Source organism: Hyperolius riggenbachi, chromosome 7, assembly GCF_040937935.1.
Source record: "Hyperolius riggenbachi isolate aHypRig1 chromosome 7, aHypRig1.pri, whole genome shotgun sequence".
NCBI lineage: Eukaryota > Metazoa > Chordata > Amphibia > Anura > Hyperoliidae > Hyperolius > Hyperolius riggenbachi.
This window is the reverse complement of record NC_090652.1, coordinates 127,063,779-127,071,887: the sequence shown is the minus strand read 5'-3', so window position 1 is coordinate 127,071,887 and position 8,109 is coordinate 127,063,779. Positions and strand designations below refer to the sequence as shown.

Here is an 8,109-nt window from a genome sequence, read left to right as displayed (position 1 = left end):
CGGGCTTCTGTGTAAAGAGCAGAGCCTGATCGGGTCCATGCTACTGGGCATGCAGGAGCCGTCTGCGCGAGTACGAGAGGAATTGGCGCGGGAGACTTGGGCGCAGGATACAGCCGGTATATGGCTGATCCTGCTGCTGCACAAGTTCCCGGCCGTGTTAAATACTATTCCCCCTCCAGGCTGCCATGGATGGTGGGGAATGAAATAATTTGGCTTCCAGCAATTGCTGGAAGCTGAATTATTGTGTTTTAAACGTAACTTCAGCTCCGTCTTCTGCATAGCTCCCAACTGTCCCTCTTTTGGAGGGACAGTCCCTCTTTGGAAACCATGTCCCTCTGTCCCTCTTTCCTCCTCATTTGTGCCTCTTTCAGGACTTTGTCTCTCTTTCTAAGTAAGCATAGCTCCCAACTGTCCCTCTTTCGGAGGGACAGTCCCTCTTTGGGGACCCTGTCCCTCTTTCTCCCTCATTTGTCCCTCTTTCAGGACTTTGTCCCTCTTCTATGTAAATATATGTATTTCTCTACTAAAATGTGTTTGATTGTTTGTAAACTTTATTCCCATCTTTTAAAATTATATATTTCTAATTTTCAAATGTTAATATGAAGAAAAATGAACCAGGATAGAAAGGACCAGTGTCGTTTGAGTAAGGCCCGGTTCACATTAGCGGTGGCCATCCGGAATCGCCGTGCCGGAGCCGGACCGCTTTCAGAACGGACGGAACGGACGCACGGCATGGCAATGAAAGCCTATGCGTCCGTTCACATGCGTCCGTTCTGCCGGACCGGAGCCGGACCGGATCCGGGCCGGATCCGGACTCCGGCGTCCGTTCCAACATGCGCTATTTTTTGGTCCGGCTCCTCCGGCAGCCGTATCCGGAGCGGAGCCGGACTGCACCATCCGGCCAATACAAAGCAATGAGAGCCGGAGAGCGCACAACACACTGGCTACAAAAACCGGACGTTCTACCCCACTTCCTATGCATTTTGGATGGGGACCACATGGGCCCAGCGAAGAGTGGGGCAGCAGCGATTTCATGCTGGAGCTCTTTTTGCCAGCAACATGTCTGCTGAAGGAGGCGAACAACAGAGAGAATTCCCAGGTTTACGAGTAACAACAGAGAGAATTCCCAGGTTTACGAGTAAATGCCTGGATCCATGTTCCCAACTGCAGTCTCTGTATCCACGGATGGTCTCCACACGTCCACCTGTCTCCAACAATGACCCCAGACCCTTCTGCTGACCTCCCAGACCCCAGGTAATTAAAAGGATGTTATCTCCTTAAGAAACCGGATCCGGACCGCAACCGTGTTCACACCGCACGGAAACCGGATGCAAACGGACCGGATCCGGATAGGAACCGTACGGATCAGGTCCGGTCCGGATACGGTGCGGTCCGGACATCCGGTGCGGTTTTTACTAAACCGCAAGTGTGAACGGGGCCTTACAAAACAACAATTTTTTCTTATGAAATCTTTATGGTATTCACAACTAGGGGTGTGCTGGGGGTGTGATTAGGGGTGTTTCAGGGGCATGGCTTAAGTGTCCCTCTTTCTCATCTCAAAAAGTTGGGAGGTATGAGTAAATATATATATTTCTCTACTAGAAAATGTGTTTGATTGACTCTAAACTTTATTCCCGTCCTTTAAAATTATATATTACTAATTTTAAAATGTTAATATGAAGGAAAATGAACCAGGATAGAATGGACCAGAGTGGTTTGAATTATAAAACAACATATTTTTGTTATGAAATCTTTATGGTATGCGTGACTAGGGGTGTGACAGGGGCGTGATCAGAGGTGTGTCTTAAGTGTCCCTCCTTCTCATCTCAAAATGTTGGGAGGTGTGCTTCTGACGACGCCAAAGTCTCCTGCGCTGGATTCACTGTGTTCGGCCTGTGCCTGTACAGACCTGATCAAGCTCCCGCATTGCTGATCACCAGTGATCAGCAAAGAGGGAATCATGTGAATGAGGACTAATTTAGATACTGTAGTACTTTTTTACCTACTTTTGGAACTTTTATTCAAAAAAGTTCCAAAAAGTAGGTCATTGCAGAGAGCTAAAAATGTATTTTAAACAGAAGATTAAAAATAATATACGAGGAGAGAATTCGGATAAGAAAAAGTGAAATGCATATGGGCTCTTGAATTGGAACCTGAAATGTTAATAGGATAAAACTAGCAACTGTTTTTTTTATTTTTTATGATTAGCATGTTGCAGCCAACTTCACGTTTTGACAGGATAGTTTATAGCTACTCAGTTCCTGCATGAAGCAGCTAGGACATCTATTCCAACCAAACCAAATATCCTTCCTTGCCTAGTGCCTCACTGCCTACTAGACGGACCTGCATAGTAGTGTTGTCCGGATCATGAACGATTCGGATCTTTGATCCGAATCTATTTTATGAGTCGATCATCCGAATCATCAAAATGAGTGATTCGGATCGTAAAAGGGGCGGGGCCAGGAGCGACACGCCCCCTCTCAGCGGGCAGCGGGGGTCCTGGAAGCAGAGCAGGGATGGATAGCTGAGTTGGAGGGGAGCCAGCCTTGCAGCCACAGGTAGATGAGAGAGAGGGGACATTGGGTGCCACTGCCAGATATGTGTAGAGCACACATACTGGCTATAGCGTGCTGCTCATTACAGGCTGTCTGTTCCGTAGTGCTGCATAGTGATCACATTGGAAACTTTTGGCTCAGCACAGCTCAGTAACTTTGCAGACAGTGTGATTGCAGGGCAATATAATCCTCCTGCACTCGGCACTAAACAGCTGCACTTATCTTCTGGGAATGCTTTCTTTCACTGTGTGACGTTTGCTTTCAAAGTATACAGATGACCATATAGGTGAAATATATGTAAAGCATATGATTGCAGCATGTGGGTATTGTGTGCAAACAAACATTTCTGCTCTCTGCTCGTCCCTCCTACCATCTCTGTCCACTCCCTGCCCTCTGTCCATCTTCTCCCCTTCTCTGTGTGTCCACCCCCCTCCCCTTCTCCTGTCCACAGCAGGGAAAGACCTGTCCTGCTAGTCATTTCACCCCGAATGCATCGGTAGTAAAATGATCCGAGATTCGGATCAAAGATCCGGATCTTTTCAATGATCCGATTCGAATCATCCGGATCATTGAAAAGATCCGAACTTCCCATCTCTACTGCATAGAGATACAAGCAGGCTGCACGTCTGCAGGGCTGCAAGGGACGCCAGAAGCTGGATTTTACTGAACAATCATTGGCTGGCTGGAGAGCTCGGTAGGTAGGCGGGACTAGAGAAGACGAGAGGAAGCTGGCTGTAATGTCTGCCATCAGTACATTCGGTACAGCATTGTCTGCACATTAGAATTATAGAAGGTATGAAGTATATACGAGCCTTCTCTGTGACACTGACTCTCTTCTGAAAGCCACTGTGCACAATACAACCACCACTGTAGTGATTCTTTGCTGTGAACACAAGTTGTAATGGGTATCCGCAGGAAATAAAATCTGTGCTTGCATCTCTCTCTGACATGGCATTAGTAATTAGGGTTTTTGCATTAACCTGCTCATAGGACAAAGCCAGGAGCCTGCTGTGATGGGCACTTTAGGGAAACCTGTGATAAAGTGCTGCAGCAATGTGTGGTGGGTGACTGCTATGTCACATGACAGGATCCTGCTGGGGCTAATGCACTTGTGTATCTCCTGTTTAAGTCCAGTTCCTAGAAAAACCTGTTATGGTAGGTTTGGCTAGTATGGCAAGGGATCATAGATTGCTGTTTTTTTGTTTGTGTGTGTTCTAATCTGCTTGGAGGAGTGAAAATTCAACTTTAGCTTATTTGTTTAATTCTATTTTGCTCCCCAGGAAATGGAATTGAAATGAGAAAAAGTGGCACACTGAACAGGGCTAATCGGATTTAAAACTTTCAATTGGCTTGAGGCTCGGTTCCCATTTGTAGCCGGATCACATGCAGCCAGAGGGAGCGGACTGTGTAGTGTTGAAGGTCTGTTGCAGTGGCGTAGCTAAGGAGCTGTGGGCCCCGATGCAAGTTTTACAATGGGGCCCCGAGCACTCTATACGTAACAAGTGATACGGCACACCAAAACCTGCCAATGGCAACTACAGTGTCGGAGGTACAAGGAGGGGATGGGGCGCAGTTTGTTAATGATTACCACTATTCACAGCATCTATAGAAGTGATTATTATGAACACAGGACCAATAGAGAGCAAATATTGTGCTTGAGGGAGGGCCCTTCGGTCCTCTGGCCCAAGGGCCCCGATGCGGTCGCAACCTCTGCACCCCCTGTTCCTACGCCCCTGGTCTGTTGTGGTCTGGTTTAAGCCTGGGGCAGATACGTTATTCCCATAGGCTATATGGGGGAGCGCATCCGCCTGCCTGGGATTATCGCGGACTGCACTGAAGTGCGGCCTGCTTACTGCAATGGATCTGTTGTAGACAGCGCTATAGCTAAGGAGCTGTGGGCCCCAGTGCAAGTTTTACATGGGGCCCCCCAAGCACTCTATGCATAACAATTGATATGGTGCACCAGAACCTGCCAAGGACAACCACAGTGTCAGAGGTGCAAGAAGGGGATGGTGAACAGTTTAATGATTACTACTGTTTAAAGCATCAATAGAAGTGATTTTTTTTTTTACCAGTAAAGGACCAATAGAGAGCTAATATTGTGCTTAAGGGATGGCCCCTCTGGCCCAAGGGCCCCTGATGCGGTCGCTATCTCTGCAACCCCTATTGCTACGCAACTGGTTGCAGAGTAACAAGTGTGAACAGCTCCTATGTATAAATTAGGAGTCGCTCACTTTTTAGTTTAGCAATGAACAGAGAATGGACACAAAATGTCCGTTCTCAGCTGAAGTGGGAACACAGCCTCACTGTCAGCTTGGTTTTGGAGAAGTAGCAGTGTTCTTCCCACTCATGCTGCCATCTGCTGAATCGATCCGCCAGGCTGATTGCTGGCTGAGGCATCAGGGAGCATCTGGGGTTGCTATATACACATTAGATTCTGGTGAGCGGTGGCCACAACAAATTTCATCTAGCTTGTGTACAAGGCTTTAGGCTCGGTTTACATCGGAGACGGATCTCCAATGGCTAGCTGAAGCGGACAGTGCAGTATCTGCTCCAGTGGTGCGTTTGGGTCCAGAGCAGATGTGTTATCACCATAGCATACCAGCGTAGTTGCTATTGGAAATGCATTCCGCTAGTATGGAAAAAAATAGTTGGGACTTTGCACTGTGAACTGACTAGTGTGAACTAATAAATTAATAACTTAGGATATGTCATCTATCAGTATTGCGATCCATCAAAGTGGACAGAAAAAAGGAAATGATGAGCCTTATGCAACTGATTCATCATATGCAAAGCTTTGTTCAGCTTTTGGTAATTAGAGAGCAAGATAAACTACTGGTACTTAAAGGAACACTATTACTTAACATGTTTTTTTTTAACCTGGAAATGAGAAAGTTCCTTAAGTGTTGGTAAATAATGATGAATACAATTCACTTGCCTATCTCTTTTTTGTTAACTGTATCAAATTCCTTTCACCCAAAACTGATGTCTGACGGCAGAGTGAGCCATGAGGAGAGGGAGATTTCCCTCACAGTGCATCTGTTAACCATGTGTGTGAGTAATGCTGCGTACACACTTGCGATAACGATCGCTCGTAAATGCCAATTAACAATCGCTCGTAGTCGCTCGTACGATTATTGCCTAAAGTTCGTTCATAAGCGATTGTTAAGTCAAGCGATGGAAGGGCAATGATTGCTCGAGAAAATTTTCCAAATAGTTGGATATAATCGAGCGATTGTCGCCGTGAAAATGAAGTGTGTATAGCGATCGTGCGAGAACGATCGCTATCTCATGAACTGCGCAGGTGCGTTGAAACTAGGAACGTACGTATTTCGGGAACGTTTGTTCCGTAGCGATCGTTCATCTACCACGTCATATCCGTGTGCGCACGCAACTATTCTTCCTGATCGTTCGTTTCGGCGACAACAATCGCTTCGCTACTTTCCCAGTCGCCTGATTTGCATTTACTACCTGCTCGTCCGCCTATCGCCCGTCGCAGAACGATCGCTTGTAACGAACGATCGTTATCGCAGGTGTGTACGTACCATAAGGCTACATACACACTTGAGATAAAAGTCTTTGGAAAAGGCAAGATCACAGACCAGTTTTACCCCATTCCATGTAGTATGAGAGCATACTCTACACAGTCTATTCTATGGAGCTAAACTCCCCATCAGAAAAAAACCTTTGCAAGATGCTGGACACAAAAATGTTGTACACATTCAACAGATCAGTATCTGCAAAAGATCTGTTCCTGCAAAATGCATTCATAGTCTATGATATCTGCAGATCCTCATACACCTTGTTTAACAGACATTCATCTGCAGATCAGATCCACCAGGATGGATCTTCAGATCTGCAGATGATTGTTAGATATGCAGATGAATGTCTGTTAAACAAGGTGTGTATGAGGATCTGCAGATATCATAGACTATGAATGCATTTTGCAGGAACAGATCTTTTGCAGATACTGATCTGTTGAATGTGTACAACATCTTTGTGTCCTGCATCTTGTAAAGGTTTTGTATCTGATGGGGAGTTCAGCTCAATAGAATAGACTGTGTAGAGTATGGCTCTCATACTACATGGAATGGGGTAAAATTGGTCTGTGATCTTGCCTTTTCCAAAGACTTTTATCTCAAGTGTCTAAGCTGGCTACCTGTGTCTCTGACTGAAGTGTCTGAAAAGAGCAGAGGAAATGTAACTTGTTATAAACATTTGTAATTGTCTGTGACACCACAGCTTTTCATACTTTTTTTTTTTTTTTTTGCTTTTAGAGAAAAATACTCTATAGTCTGATATGCAAAAAAAAACAAAACAAAAAAAAAACACTTTCTGTGCATTGAAGCAGACACCCCATTTGAGGATAATTTGTCCCAATTGAGCTAAATCCTGAACACATTGAATTAAAGCTTTTGCCTCTGATATTTAACATGAAAAGTAGAAAAATGTTTACACAGCTACTTAGACATTATTTGTACGTTGTAATTTTAGAACACTTGGTTTAATAATGTTCCTTTAAAGGGAACCTTAACCCTGGGGGGGAAAAAAGTTTCACTTGGGGCTTCCCCAAGCCCCCTGCAGCCGTCCTGTGCCTTCGCTTCTCCTCGAGTGTCCTCTGGTACCTGCCGTGGGTTAGTTTCATTTTCGGTCGACTGACAGTTGGCCCCCGGCAAAGCATATTCTTCTTCACCTACACGCTGTCATGCGCAGGCGCAGTACGCTTGCACCTGCGCAGGCGCAGTATGTTTGCACCTGCGCAGGACGTGCTAGATGGCGCAAAGGCGAAGAAGAGTCCCCTACGCGTTGCCGGGGGCTGACTGTCAGTTGACCGAAAAGGAAACTAACCCGTGGCGGTGACTGGAGGACACTCAAGGAGCTGTGAGGGCATAGGACGGCTGCAGGGGGCTTGGGGAAGCCCCAGGTAAGTGAAACGTTTTTTTTTTTTCCCCAAGACTAAGGTTCAAGCTGGTACACACTTTCAATTTTGATTGGCCAATCACTGACAAATTGTACCACCTCCATGAAGTATGAGGGACAACAGATATTGAATACTATGAGCATAGGTAAACTTTCAAATGAGACAGGTTCTCTCCAGTGGGGGCACAGATGGCAATGAAAGTCTCAGGGCTCATTTCCACTTTAACGCAGAGCCGAGTGGCTCTACATTGCACGTCATACGTCAGGGGGCGGAGCTTATGATCCCATTCATTACACTGAATGGGATCACGGGCTGAATAGCCCCAAAATGCAGCAAACCATGTGTGGGGATTCAGCGGTGAATCACAGCGCATGAATGGAAACGGCAGACAGTGCAGTCTATGCACTGTCTGCTGTCCCTGCGATCGCATTTCCATAAGCACGCCTGAAAGCGTGCTACATGGAAACGAGCCCTCAAGCAGTTTCAAACATTTATTCAGATAATTCAAAACGAAAATAATTTTCCTGTAATTGGGCACAGTTCTCTAGTCCTTCTCTCAGTAGTAGAGGTTGTATATTGTGAATTGTAATTGGTTGGGTATGAAAGATAATCACAGGTTCTTAAAAGATTTGT

At 45.8% G+C, this 8,109-nt stretch overlaps 1 protein-coding gene across 3 annotated transcripts in view; it reads left to right on the top strand.

The window, feature by feature from the left end:
• The first annotated feature begins 3,257 nt into the window (after positions 1-3,257).
• Positions 3,258-8,109, top strand: part of NPRL3 (NPR3 like, GATOR1 complex subunit) — a 62,594-nt gene continuing 57,742 nt past the window's right edge. For 2 of the 3 annotated variants that reach the window (XM_068244630.1, XM_068244627.1), the window contains exon 1: positions 3,258-3,348. The gene's annotated coding sequence lies outside the window, so the exon portion shown is untranslated. Of the gene's footprint in view, positions 3,349-3,835; positions 4,105-8,109 lie in introns of all 3 variants that reach the window. The other variant, XM_068244628.1, reaches the window with a different exon arrangement.